Source organism: Anabas testudineus, chromosome 9, assembly GCF_900324465.2.
Source record: "Anabas testudineus chromosome 9, fAnaTes1.2, whole genome shotgun sequence".
Classification (NCBI taxonomy): domain Eukaryota; kingdom Metazoa; phylum Chordata; class Actinopteri; order Anabantiformes; family Anabantidae; genus Anabas; species Anabas testudineus.
The window spans coordinates 4,805,453-4,820,153 of record NC_046618.1 but is presented as its reverse complement, the minus strand read 5'-3'; the positions used below and the strand labels follow the sequence as shown (position 1 = coordinate 4,820,153).

At 40.3% G+C, this 14,701-nt stretch overlaps 1 protein-coding gene across 1 annotated transcript in view; it reads left to right on the top strand.

Annotated features, from left to right (window-relative positions):
• Positions 1-14,701, top strand: part of arvcfb (ARVCF delta catenin family member b) — a 177,504-nt gene that overhangs the window by 60,645 nt on the left and 102,158 nt on the right. Inside the window, exon 3 of the mRNA XM_026342936.2 lies at positions 4,677-4,772. The gene's annotated coding sequence lies outside the window, so the exon portion shown is untranslated. The remainder of the gene's footprint in view (positions 1-4,676; positions 4,773-14,701) is intronic.

Here is a 14,701-nt window from a genome sequence, read left to right as displayed (position 1 = left end):
GATCTGTGACTATTGTGTGTAGTGTTCAGCTCAAACACAGGTACATGAAGCAGGATGGTTCCCCGCCTTTAGGTCATGATATCAATGGGGCAGCTCGGTATTATCAGCTTGGTATTATCTCTGATAAATCCTTCACAAATTAAACTTTCAAAGTCACCTACTGCACAACAAAAGCGTAACAAAACCTAAAACTGCAAATTTAAAGAACAAACTAATCACTTTCTCTTTGGCGGGGCATTTTTTGATCACTTGTTCTTTATTTACTTCTCCACATGGTAAGCTTTGATGAGGCAGAATCATTTTGTTCTGCCTGAAATTTAAAGAAGCATTAGCTAAGGTCAGCTCTGTAGGATGAGCAACAGAGTTCTAAAACCTAAGCCACTCTTCTTTTTCATGTGATGCAAGCCTGTGTGTTTGTCAAGACTAATGATGATGGACTGTAATTTTCTTTTAAAATGCTCAATTAGCTGCTGAACTCTGCAAACACTGCCTGCACACGCAGGAGCATTTGCAGTACAATGTGTCTTAGCTCTGCTTTCAGCTGAACAATTACCAGGAAATGCAGAGCTGTCACTGGATTCTGTCATAGTACAGGGTGTCGTACCATCTGCAATAAGTTGCAACGTTTTTTGTGTTGTTCAACTGTGCTGTGTATTGTGGAGAGATAGGAGGGAAGAACAATACTTAAGATGAGGGCAAATAGATTACAAGAAATATGAGGCCTATATAAACTGCACTGGCTGTAGCTGCATCAGGCTCAAAACCCTGATCCCTACCTACAAAGTGGTGAACACAGCTTCACTGGCCTACCTGAACTTCCTCATCCAGGTCTACAATCCCTCTCGCTCACTGCGCTCTGCAAGTGAACGACATCCTGTGGTTCCCTCTCCCCACCTTCAAAAGATCCCAGGCTAAACTTTTCAGCTCTGTGGTTCCACGATGGTGAACGACCTGCCTATCTCTGCACGCTCAGCTGCTTCACTCTCAATTTTCAAAAACTTTCTGAAAACAGAACTCTGCCAAACCTTTCTCTACATTTAAATCTTTCTCCACACTTAAATCTATCTCTACACTCTGCACTTAAAAAAAACTTGCATTTATACCCCATGCAACTGAAACAGCTCTTTCCAGAGCACTTTACTATAAAGTTTGTCTCCTTGGCTCAGATATTTTCTTGCTTTGTACCTCACTTGTAAGTTGTGGATAAAAGCATCTGCCAAATAACTAAATGTAAATGTAACATTTTGTTCTATGTGTTTTTACTTATTTGTTGGCATTGAAACATGCTGGCAGCATGCTGATGGTATAAACACTTGTCTGTTTTGGCACTTTGGTTAGAGGGCATCTTGGATGTTATCCTACAGGCACAGTAGTCTTTCATAATTAATGCTTCCACTTACATTTTTATATTCATAATTAACATTTCATTTACATAGTCGTCCAAACAATTAGTCAGGTTGCGCTCTGCATTTATAACCCATGCCACGTACACAGAGCATTTGTGAAATCACATGCCTTTATGCAGACGCACAAGCATACAGACAGTGTCTGCTTATCCACTCTGACTGCAGTTCCTCTGTGATGCACTGACAGCAGACGAAAGGTCTTGATCAGCGTAGCATTCCCCAGACAGTCAACCCTTCAGACAGCTAGCTAACCCTCACTCTGCATTCATTATTCATCACAGAATTACACTGGAGCACTATCCAAATGATGTGGGTTTGGAGAGTCCTGATAGAATATGCAGTTGTCTGCATAATGTACAGCAGGTGAGGTATCAGCCACTGACATGATGCACAAATATTGCATGAAAGTTCGACAGTATTGAGGCAGTGTTGAAGATTGTCAACATGTTCCACTGAACCAAGAGCAGAGAAAATGTAAGTGACTCTGTGCTGTCTAAATAAATCTGGTTGGATAAAGGTATTGTGAGTGCAAACACTTTTACATCTTCATTTATCTGTGGAAGTTTGTCGCTGAACAAACAAGCTTGTTCACAGTCCACATTGACCAGTGCAGGACTTTGATGTCCATGTTTGAGCGATGTGTCACACTGTGTGACAACTAGTCATTTACCAACACCTCTTTAGCTACAGGAACCCTCAGCTGCCACCCAGAATAATCCGTCTTCTACTGCTGACCCCTGATCAGCTCCATGGGATAAGCTGAGAGGTTAAGTTCCATTACTTGAGGGAAGCGGGAGTATCATTCATTCATTTATCATCACTGACCAATTAATCTTCCCCTTCCCAAACCAGTTTGTTGTACTGCTGACCTGCCAACCCAGAGGAAATAGTCTCTTACAAGAGTATTGCATCACGTTAAGTAGAATAAAATGTGTATTAATCAAAGTGTTACTGTGAGCTGTGACTGTGAGTCGAGATAATCTCCATTCAGGAGCGATGTAGGGTCTCAACCAGAATCCGGAGGGAGAGACAGAGAGAGGCGAGGTGATAACTAATGCAGCCCGGCTTAACTTTACCTTTGATGTTCGTAGCAGAAATCCAAGGTGCTCACAGCCTATCTGTCCTTGAAGTGAACACGCCCAGGAGTCTCTGGAGAGGGAGAAGTATTCTAATCCCAGAGCCAGCTAAAACCTGGAGAGGAAAGTTGACTTTGTATTGATTTTTCTTTTACTCACTGTGGGTGTCTTCTGATCATAGTTAATGAAACATTGGATACCTTTGCTACTCACTGATGCAAACTTGGCCATGAGTCATGCATCTGGAGATAATTATTATGTGTAGAGCAGTGTATACATTTAAGCTTTAAGCATTATCACATATTTCTGATTTTGAACATAGATTTATGCAGTTTAAACTCTAGGGGAAAGTCAGTTGGCAATATTTGCTGTTCCCAGTTTTTCCAGGGATTGGTGAAGAAAAGCTGCCCTGAAATTATCTAGAAAATAACCTCACCAAAACCATCCTTTCACATTTTCAAATTCTTCAGTTTGAACCTCAGTTACATCCATGAATACCAGCTAATATTTGAGATGAACCGCTGATGAACTCAATTTGGGAATTGTATTTTTTTCAATATTACACTAAAGTGAAATGTTGCTTTAAGTATGAGGCAATTTTAAGGGACCATTACATCCGATTAATCCCCCAGTCTTGAAATGAAAGATGGCCTGCGAGGAAGCGTGTGTGTGATTTCATCAGCAGTGACATCTTCAAGGGTGCAGTCGATCCAGTGGTTTTGCTGCCAGGCTTTTGTTTCCTCAGCCATCAAAGGCAGCAGAGCCTCTGGACAGGTTGGTGTGTATTGCAGAATGATTCATCCCATTGTACGAAGCATCAAAACCAATTTGCACTGCAGTATCGGACACTGGTGTTTGCCTTTCTGTGTGTCTGTGATGTCTACATTTCTGAGGTGTTGTGAACATTAAGGTCAGGCTGACATATTGAGTATGCATTGCCTCATTATTAAGAATCAGATATCGACCATACCATTACCTTTCACCTCACATATTTAGAGAATAATTAAAAAGTAGGGTGATTCCCTACCCCAAACATTTTCTTATTACTTTGTATTACAGTTATCTGCAGTAACTGTAGTAATAGCAGTTGTATCACTTGTTTACTTGTATAATAATAATAATAATAATAATAATAATAATAATAATAATAATAATAATAATAATAATAAATACATAAATAAATACGTTGGAGGGACTATGTCTCTCGGCTGGCCTGGGAACGCCTCGGTGTCCCCCCGGAAGAGCTGGAGGAGGTGTCTAGGGAGAGGGAAGTCTGGGCATCTCTGCTTAAGCTGCTCCCCCCGCGACCCGGCCCCGGATAAGCGGAAGAAAATGGATGGATGGATGGACATAAATAAATACATAAATAAATAAATTGACTTCCTCTTAATCTTTTGATTTTATCTGCGTGAAACAGTTTGACATTTTATTTAATCTTGTCAAACCAGTAAATGCATATGTCAATTTCTGTCCTACAGTAAACTTAGTTTAGTGTTAACATAAATTAAAAATCTAATATTTGTAAATAATAGTCCTCATTCCCTATTATTTCATAAATGAGGTATCAAGTAACTAATTTAGTTCTTATATTGATCAATCCCAATGTCTTTGTAAGTTGAAAGCACATTCTAGCCCCATAAAGGGTGGAGGACTGCATGGCTACGTGCACACAAAATACACACAAAAACATATATATAATAATACTTGTTCAGTAAATGAATGGTGCGCAACCGATGAAGTAAAAAAAATCAAACTCTGATCTAAGCACACCATATATTGCTTCTCCACTGGCAGACATAGATGCCAACAGTTATCTGAGTTAAGTGAGTGTGCTGTTCAGTGCCAGGAGTGGATCAGTATGCACATCCCATCGTTGTAGCCATGATTGAGGGGGAAGTGGCACAGAATGTGAAATGAAGTGTTGGGTGATGATTGTAACATAGATCCTAACATAGATTCAGCAAAAACGCGGTAACCAGTCATTTTGCACAAACATGTCAACCCTCAAAGAGAGGACGAGATGTTGCCACTGACAATTGAATGTTCTGTGGTTGAGAGCGGGGCACAGTTGCGAACCCACCGTGATACTACTGTACTGAATATGTGCCTCTAAATTACATTAGAATTCTATATTAGAAATCAGTCAGTGGGTTGGCTGAATACTTAATCTTCCATGTCCTTGATTCATCCACAGATCTCTCCTGGCGGACCGAACAAGCAAGTCGACTCCAACAGTGCCACGCCTGTCCTCAGTCTACTTGTGGTCTGACGGCACTCACCAACATCAAAGGTACCCGTGCCTCTCTCTACACCTCAAGCCTCCTTTAATCACTTTGTTCAGCTTATCATTGCAGTAATTACATTTCCTGACAGTTTTTTTTGGTTTGCAAATCCAAGACTTCACTTTCTCTCTCTTATCTCTCCTCGAGGGAGCTTCACTTTACTTTGTTGCTGAGGTGCCTTTTATGATTTTTATTTCAATACATTCAGGAGTTTTTTCCTCCAGGAAACATGCTCCGATTTCAATAATTCACACAGTTGAATCAGCTGAGGTAAAAGTCGGTGGTAAAGCGGTTTTAGTTCTCCTCGCAGATTTCAGTGTGTTTTTAGAGCTGAACAGGAGAGGATGTTTGTTCTGGTCCACTGCGTGAGTGAGTGAAGTCTGTCACCTGTAGTTCGATACAATGACTGGTTTGCATGCACTTTGTTGCAATGATTTATTAGAAACAGTTAAACATGTTTCTAGTTGTTGCTTGATTCTTTTGATTTTGTCTGCATTCAGCATTTAATCCTGTCAAACCGGTAACCATTTTATTGTTAAAATGGCTTATTATATTCCTTAGTCCTTGAATTGGACTAAAACACTTGAGGGTAAAACAATATGATGAAATAAGGGTTAGGGCTTATAGACAGTAGACAGTATTGTGTCACATGTTGCTTTCGTGATAAATAAGTATCTACATATATCTTAAAGATGCAATGATTTAAATCAATCTGGTACCAGAAATGGAAGATAGCGTTTATAAATATGTTTTAGAAGCACACAGCTTCTAATCACCTACACATAAGAATCATTGTGTTGTCTTTGGCTCAAATGAGCCTTATATTCTTCTTCTATACTACTACTCTACATAGGCAGTGAGTTCCCTTTTCAAGAGGCCACTGTGTTTCTACAAGTCCAGAACTGAGAAGCCAAACTAGAACAAATCTCTAAAATCACAATGTGGGAAAAGGATCACTCCTAGTGACTCCTAGTGAGTTTGTATCTTCTGTTGTATCTTTTTAAAATGTCACATACCGTATCAGTCCACTTCTTACTTCAATACTAGATATTTATTGGTAATGACAATTTTCTATTAGTAACCATTCATTACATGTTAGCCTGTTGACACATAGTGGTAAAGCTGCCACTTACATCTTTTTTTGCATTGTAATTTATTTTCTTTAAAAGCACTTAGCTGATTAATGAAACAAGTGACATTCTGTCAAAGACACTTGAAAACTTGACCTTGCTTTGCTACAGGTACATGCTTAAAATGTGGCAGCTATGTCATTATGTGCAATTGTCTGTCATCTATTGATGAATAAAAACCTTTGTTTTTCACAGATAAGCCTAATTCAGACTGACTTTTGTATTTGTGCGTAGTGCTTTTAAAGAGTTTCTAAAACCAAAAACCTTTCTGTTGGTGAGCATAAATTCCCTACACATCACATGGTCAATATGATGAATCACTTAACTGTGAATCACTCTGTACAAGAGCTTTGACATATTGGATAGCTTAGCAAAAGAGAACATTTCTCCTTTGTAGTTTGCAATTAGTGGTTCTTAAAATGACAGTTTAAGATGAAGCAAACCCCCTAATATTATCAGTTTCTCTTCTGACTATATGAATGTATTATCATCAAAAGCACATTCAGTTAGATTGAGGACCGCTCCCACCGCTACATCCACACACATCCAGTACACAGTAGGAGAAGGAGCAGGTGTTTTTAAGTACCCAATTGTCCCACTGAGAGCTGCATCCTCAGATGGGCATCACATGGGTTTAGACAAGGAATTAATTTCAGCTCCAATTACAGCCTCTGGAAAAGGGCAAATTGGTGGTGAGGTGGGAGGACGTATCCCACCACACACCTAGTCTCTAATCAGGTGAATGTTTCTAATGCGATATAGGGCACAGATGACAGCACTCAATTAGCCTCATCCTTTACCTCTTAATCTGTTTGTCCATCCCCCTAATAACCCACTATCCGGACCCCTCGACATACACTCCACACGCTGCTTTGACCCTTGATATCTTGCTTAGTCGCTCCAGATCTCATTCGTTCAATCTCCTCCAGTTTAATTAACTTGAAATTAACAAAACTTGCATATTTACTTTTAAAATAAAAAAAGGTTAGTTGATTTCATATTTTACAATGAAGCTAAGAAAAGATGAGGAAATGGGATAAGAGTTGTAAAAGCTGGTTCTAAATGCAACAATCTGGCTACTTCCACCTCTAAATTAAATAAATATACTGTCATACTATCTGATTTGTTTAATCTGAAGGCACTTTGCTTAGCCAGGACAGAAATACAACATTATTTAGACATCCTGCTTGGTAAAGTTGGCCAACTTCAGATGGAGCCAGGTTAGCTGTTAGCTGTTGTTAAGATAAGTCAGCTAAGTTAAGCGACAGCTGCATATTGAGACATGACATTATTAATATCTTGGCAAAAAAGCCATAGCTTTTACCATATTTCCTAAAATGTTGCTTTCATTTTTGATTAGAAAGCCGTAGATGCACAGTATAGTTGTTGTTAACGATCCTGGGTGACCTTATGACTAACATAGAGACGTTCCCACTGCTATTCACCATCAGCTGCATATCTTGTTATAAAGTCAACTACATACTCTAAAAGAGGGACAAAAGTTAAGTCAATAAAGTCATTCCAGTGTGCAGTGGTCAGAATGTCTTTTAATATCCTTCACGAAACAACAATTTCATCTTGTCACTGGGGAAATCACCAAGGTTGTAATTCAGCCAGATATGATATTCTTCTTGTTGCGGCAGTATTTTTGTAATTTAGTTTTAGTGTCCTTTAGTCAAATCACCAATATCAGCTCCCTCATTTAAATCTCTTTTTGAGAATAACATACCTACAGAGAAGGGAATGATGGCACAGTGTCTTTGTCATTGGAAGATTTGTTTTAAGGGAGTCCAATGAACCTGATGAATACGGTGCCAAGAATTTATTATTGGATTTTCCAGCAAGCCTTTGAAGTGAGCGACCGCTACATCTCATCTGCCGACATACACTCAAAACTGTGGCTGTGTGCATGTGGATATATTTATTACTGAGCTATTTTTAGAGCTGAAGGTTTGCGCTGAAGTACATTTATCATTTATCCAAGGAAAAGCCTTGCAATAGCACAAGCGAAGCCTGTGGTGGGCTGCTGCATCAACTCCAACACATGGAGCATAAGCCTGTTTTTTCATTTTAATTAAAAATGTTTACACCTTAAGAGTAATCTAATCTAACTCACATCTCTTTGTGCTATTAATTAAACTTTTTTTTTTTCACCTCATCTTTTTGGTTAATTATCATCACCTCCACTCATCATCTTCCAATAATAGCATTAACGTGTGACACTTGTGTCCTTGGAGGTGCACTTTGATCACTTTGACAGGTTTCCACATACAGTCAAGTTGGGACTTACTAGGGTGTGTGTAATTGGTTAATGAGTTAAATGTGCAGACCTTGTCTGTGTTTTTATTCCCTCTGACCCCGGTCATTAGCAAACATCTGCTGCTTTAAAACACCAGGCTGCCATGGTGGAAGGGGGAATTCTTTAAATGCCCCTCCCTGTGCATTCAGGGCTATTTTAAGTAGGCCCTGAAGTTGGTGTTTAATGATAAGCGCTGGGGTGTAGCTGACATGCCTTCCATATTATTCCCTTTATGCCTCAGGAAGCAATGGCTACCGAACCCTCTAGGGGTGTGAATCAAGTCCGTCAACTAGTATGTGCAATCAACATGGCTAATGTTACCCTTTTGCTGTAGAGTAAGTTATCTCAAGTAGTTCATCTCAAGTAGTTTATATCTTTAGAACCAGACAAGGACACAGTATTTACACTGCACTGTTTCCATCTTGAGACTAAATTACCAGCTGATAAAACAATGCCAGTAATAAAAACTGTTAAAAAACAGTACAATCATGAGTAAGTAATGAGAGTTTAACTTTGAAACACAGATCCCTCTGTGGTATTGATTTGCAAGGAAGAATGAAGGAAGAGTTGTGTCAGATGAAACTCCACTCCAGATAAATAAATGATCAGTGTGCAACAAACATCAAAGAGGGATTGTGTGCTTCAAAGAGAAAAGGGGCTTCATACTCTCCATCTCCTATGTGAAGAATGAATCCTGTTTATGTGCACATACACACATATACACAAAGAAGCACATAGACTCTGTTTCTGTAATCTGGCCTGTTTGAGATTCTAATGGTGGCATCTGCATTGATCATCCCCTGCTGAGCCAAATCACTCCTCCTCAATCTTTGTGTGTTTCAGTGGCACAATCAGCTCCAAAATACTGAAAATGCTTTGATGTAATGTGTTTCCTGCCCCAATGTCATTTTGTGGTATTTGTTAAGTACCTTCGCTTCATTTAACCTGCTTCCTCAATGAGCGCTTGAATTTCTGTATTAACAGAAGCACGAGTAAAACAACCATTATCTGAGTGGTGCACATGTGGATTCTTTTATAACTATATTATAACTTATATGTTTAAGATATAAGATATGGTACAATGAGTGTAAATGTGGCTTGAATGCTCTCAGTGTAGACAGGCTGTAAAGACTCAGTCGTGCTTTAGCTGTGAAAAGTGCTTCTAGAGTGATGTGAACATGAAATTGAAATGTTTTCTAAAACACATATGGCCAGTTTAAATGTATGTGTTTGTTTTTGATTTGGTTTTACCAAGACAAATACAACTCAGTCATAAAAACACGATGCTATTTGTCGTTTCTGTTTTAACCTCTGTCATTTTCTCTTTTGTCTTCCCTTTGTTTTTCTTTCCCTTCTCTCCCAGCTCTTCGCTCTTCTGTTTGAGTGGGGGATGTCTGTTTTCTAACACCTCTAAGCCTCCTTACCTTACTAGGTCTGTATTTTAGTGGATTGGTAATACCAACCCTGTTTGTTATTGTGCTGCCAACCCCCTTGATATCACACCACCATCAGTTATGGATATCAGGGTGTGTGTGACAGTGATATGCGCTGTGGCTGGCAAATGTTATCTGGGCATCATGATTGGTTATGATAGACAGCGTGTGAGCAATACCAGACCTGTGTGTCTGGATGTCTCTGTATGTGTAGATTTAGGAAGCTTGCATGTGTTTGATTGGTGCCTGCAGCACGTCCTGTGTGCCAAAATGCATTATGGTGCTGTGCATGACTATATACAGTGACAGTGCCTTTCCTCCATGATTGTTTATTTTTAGGGTTGCGATCATTCCTTTCCAGCTTCTAGATGTCCGTCTGTGAGTGTCCACTGTGTTGTTTCATTCCCTGTGTAATGCTTGGAATTGGTCAATCATGTTTTCATTTTGCTGCACTAATGTTCCAGCAAAACTGTATTGAATTGTTTTTGTATTGCCAGAATTGTGTTAATTAAAAAAAGAAAGCTCAAACTTCTAAAAACAAAATCATAATTGGTACCCAGCAGAGCATCCTAATTGTCTTGCTGTGCTGGGCTTGAAAAATCATGGACTTTCCTCATGCTATCAACCATTGAGCTTGTCCTTTCCTCCTATTGGCTCAAAAATCCCAGATTAAATTAAACACATTTGATTGTAACAGGCTCTATCAGACGCTGTTACCTCCCATTCATTCAAATAAACTGTTCTTCATATTCAGTTTTGACGTGTCATCTTGGTTCTGTCTTCGTGACACTCGTTCAGAGGCTGAGATGCCACATTATCAGTACCCCATCCTAGCTTATGAACAAGTTTCGGCAGGCAACAGCCTGTTGATGCCACTCACCTAGCCTGCTGGACCTGAGTGTCTTTAATGACCTCGTGCCCCTTCCTCCCTTCTTTTCCCTCTGCTCTCAACTTCAACTTGAAGATCTGTACAACTGTGACCTACACTGGACATGGAGGACTATGATGTTCGCTCAGCTGCCAGCATCCTGGCCTCAGTGAAGGAGCAGGAGGCACGTTTTGAGCAGCTAACTCGAGCGCTGGAGGAGGAACGTCGCAATGTCACCCTGCAGTTAGAGCATGCCAACCTACCTCCCAACCCCACTACTAGCCAACCATTGGCATGGCAGCAGGTGGTGATACAGGTAAATGATGCCAACATGTTGGCTAACCCCTCCTTGTCTTTTCAGCCAACTTGCGCTACCATGTGTCTTCTTTCCTGCCTACTGCTCGAAAGTGACATCTGCCTCCCCTGCTCCCTGCTTCCATCTGAGCTAGCTCATTCTATCATCATGTTTGCTTACAGTCATTGCTTTTCATCACGGGTGGAAGTCAGTAATCTGTCTGTTCAATTTTTCTGTGATTTTAGACACTTGTTCCCATTGTCTGAACCCTCTGTCGTGGATGTTGTGCAATAATCTGCTCTGTGGTGACTCATCTTTAAAGGCAAGCTGATGAGATTCAACCTCTCATTCTGTCTTCCTTCGCCTCCCGCCTTCTATGTCACTGCTTGTCATCCAATCCCATCTCCTTTCGCCCACTGGTCTTTGATATTGTCTGGTGGTGCTGCTGATTGGATGTGGCCTTTCGCCCAGCTCTGGCCAGCATCTGGGGGACATTAGAATCCTGGCCAGGGCTCCTGTCAATGCTGGCTGACTATGCAGGAGCAGGAAATGTAAGATGTGGAAATGAGACAGCTGTAATCCTCTAAAAATGTCAGCAGTCATAACAGCCCATTGATTTACGCACTTCAAAGTCTTAGCTGCTGCAGGAAAATGTTACAGTTAACGCTTCCTCTTTTAATAACTCCCAAGGTCAGACCACATAACATCTTATTATTGGGGTTATTTTCAGCCTTTGAAGGGCTGGATTATGCACATGTTGCTCTTGTGCATATATTCTCATAGCTTTCTCTTAATCCTTACACTCTACCAATGTTTTACTAACTATTTGAAAGCACTGTTTTGGTGCAGCAAGTGTAGCGCTTATGTGCATCACCTTTAATCACTAAAGAAGGAAGTAAATTGTCCATGTCTCGTGTTAATGATAAGACAAGAGTTGCAGGGATTGAAGTGTCTTGCCTACATTTTCCTCTGGGTGTATTTGTCTGCAATTTCATTTTTTGTTAACAGTGTTGTTCATGTTTAAAAGACCTGTGGCCAATACAGCCTCACAACAGGCTAAGAAGATGCAGGAAAGGTATGTTAATGTAAAGTAAGTGCAAGTGCCATTCCTTCACAGGTCCTGGTAATCTACTGTACAACTGTTAGTATTGGATTTAGGTTAGGTGTGCGTTGGGGCTCAGGGATTTACATGTGTTGGTTGATATTGGGGTAAAGGACAGGGATGTATTCATTATCAATGTCAGTGTCCTCACAACTGTGTGTGTCTCTGTGAAGATTCTTAGTTTTTAGTGTGTGTGTGTATGTGTGTGTGTGCGTGTTTAAGTGAGGGAGAAAGAGAGAGAGGGAGGTAGCAAGACCCTTCTCATTAACTAGTCAATGATTTACTGGACAGTACTTGACAGGCAGTAAATTAACCTGCTTTCTCCCTCTGTAACTCATGGATCGGACTCATAGGTTCCCCATCGTGCCCCCTCTCCACCCAGGCTGCTTTTTTTGCACACTGAGAGGTCAACTGGGTAGCACAGGGTACTACTCGTGCAGCCATGCCCTATACATCACTTTGAAATGTCATTCGGTCGCCAGAATCGAGACAGTCAACTTTATCATAAACACCTAAAAATGCCAGAGCAGAATGAATGTGGTGGGTGGGAGGGGTTCATCATTCTCTGCTCCAGGGCAAATTGCACATGAGATCTAGGCAGCACCTGTGCTCAGTTTGGATCCTCGAGGTATTGTGTTGTGTGCACATGTGTGCATGCTACACAGTGAGGCCCACTCTATTCACATAATGAGGTGGTATGAGTGATGAGGATTGTATCAGGTTGTTCTCTCTCTCTCTCTCTCTCCCCTTTGTTTAGTGTCTCCCAGACAATCCCCAGGCTGTGTGACCAATTAAAATGGAGCATGGATCAGTAGCTGAAGGTTCAAACTCACAAGCCCAAGGCCAGAATCAGTGAAGCCCACCATTATTTAAAAGAATAGAAAAGAAAAGAAAAAGTGGACCACTGACATCGGATGAAAGTCGATGGCTACGAGAGTGATAAGCCGCTGAATTACATAGTGCTCAATTTGGAACATATTGGGTATAAACAGAAGTGAGCAGCTTTAATCTGCATTTATCATTTAGATCAGTTATGTTTGGGTTAAAACACAGGTTGGCTGTAGAGAAAAGAGACTGGTGGGCACACCACCGAATGATTGGTCACTTCAGTGAACTGAGATGCTGCTCGACTTGGACTTTTTCATCAAGCCCTGAACCCCATTTTGTTGATCTTAACACACTGGGCTCTTGTGTCCAGTGCAGCCTGGATATGGAATGAGGTATAGTACCAGACAGCAGCCAAATGATGCAGATAAATCACACAGTGATGGTTTGACAGAATTATGTGGAAATATAGCAGTTATTTTCTGCTCAAATGTAAAGCCAAGAAGATTTGTATGCTTGCTAAATGTTGAGTGTGGTGACAAATTGTTTGGCTAATGTTCATGTAAACATAAACATTTGGCATAATAGGGAAATAGTTTTAGTCTTGCTCTGTTGTTTGGTCTGTTGGTCCACCACTTTGCTTCAGACTGATGTATCTTGAATGCTAATTGATGGATTTCTCTGTGGTGGTGCCCTTTCCAGTAGCACTACCACAAAAATGACAATTTTATTTTTTATTAGTAAACAAACATCTTGACATTTAATGTATTGGGTGAATAACTTTGAAATGTTGTACATTCATGGTGGCCAGAAGATGAATCCTTAAGATGTAATGCTCTGACTTCTCGTCTTTTCACCATCAGCAGGTCAAAGTTCTTCCTAATCCAGTGAATTATTTTAAGTGGCACACAATTTAGCACAGAACAGTCAGACTATGAATACAAAGGCTGACTTTTGTGGTTTTGAATAACATGGTTCAACAGCTAGTTCGGGATAAACTGTAATATTGGGGATAAAAGTAAATGTAACACTTTTGAAGAATTCTATGCTGTTTTCTTTGGATTAGTTGTTTTTTATAAATTATAACTACCCTACACATAGTAGAGTCAAAATAATAGTCTCAGTCTTTCTCTGATATCCTGTCATTCTGTGCACACAACTAAATAGGAATAAAGCATTGTGGTTCAACATGTTTTACAATATATGTTGTGGCACAATGTGATTTTAGCACAGTGTATAAAGAGGTAGATCATCACAAGAAGCCTTGACCATTGTATTAGAACAATAGATGTGGGAAAGGTTCTTGTAAACAGCACTGGCCTACTTCCAGAGAAATTATTAATTGAATTCTGATTTTCATTAACTTCAATATAACATTTTATGAATTACTCCCGCTGTTGTGCTGCACTGGGAGAAAAATCTGAACAATGCTGACTGACACTCCATTAGCTTTCCTGATGAAATTATAGGTAGAGAATCAGTGACACGGGTCGAGGCGCCTTTGAATCCGCATCCGTCAAAAAACCCAACATGTGCTCACTCATGCTAAGATGATACCCTTTCTTCATTTGATATCATGTCTTCCTGTGGTAATTGATTTTTGCCTGAAGGAGTGTTATCACCAAGGTTTTGAAAGGTCAAGTAGTGCATGGTGACAGTTCTATGTGTGGAGAAAGGCAGACAGCACTCAGACAGTCATGTCTGTCTGGAGCTAAGGGAGAACATGACCTAATTTCATATACACCAGATGCCTAATCTATCTACCCAAGGCCGCTGCCCAGCACTTGCAAAGATTGCATCTTGTGGTGCATAAAGTGACCCGACTTCTTTGTTAAGGAAACTTGGGATAATTTCTCGCACTGTGAATACCATTAAAATGTTGGTGTTTGGTATTCCGATGCTACATTCAGTAGCTTGCTAGCATTGCAGAGGCATATCATCCCCTTGTGCAAATGTTGTAGGAAGTTTTCAAAGGATTGTGAGCT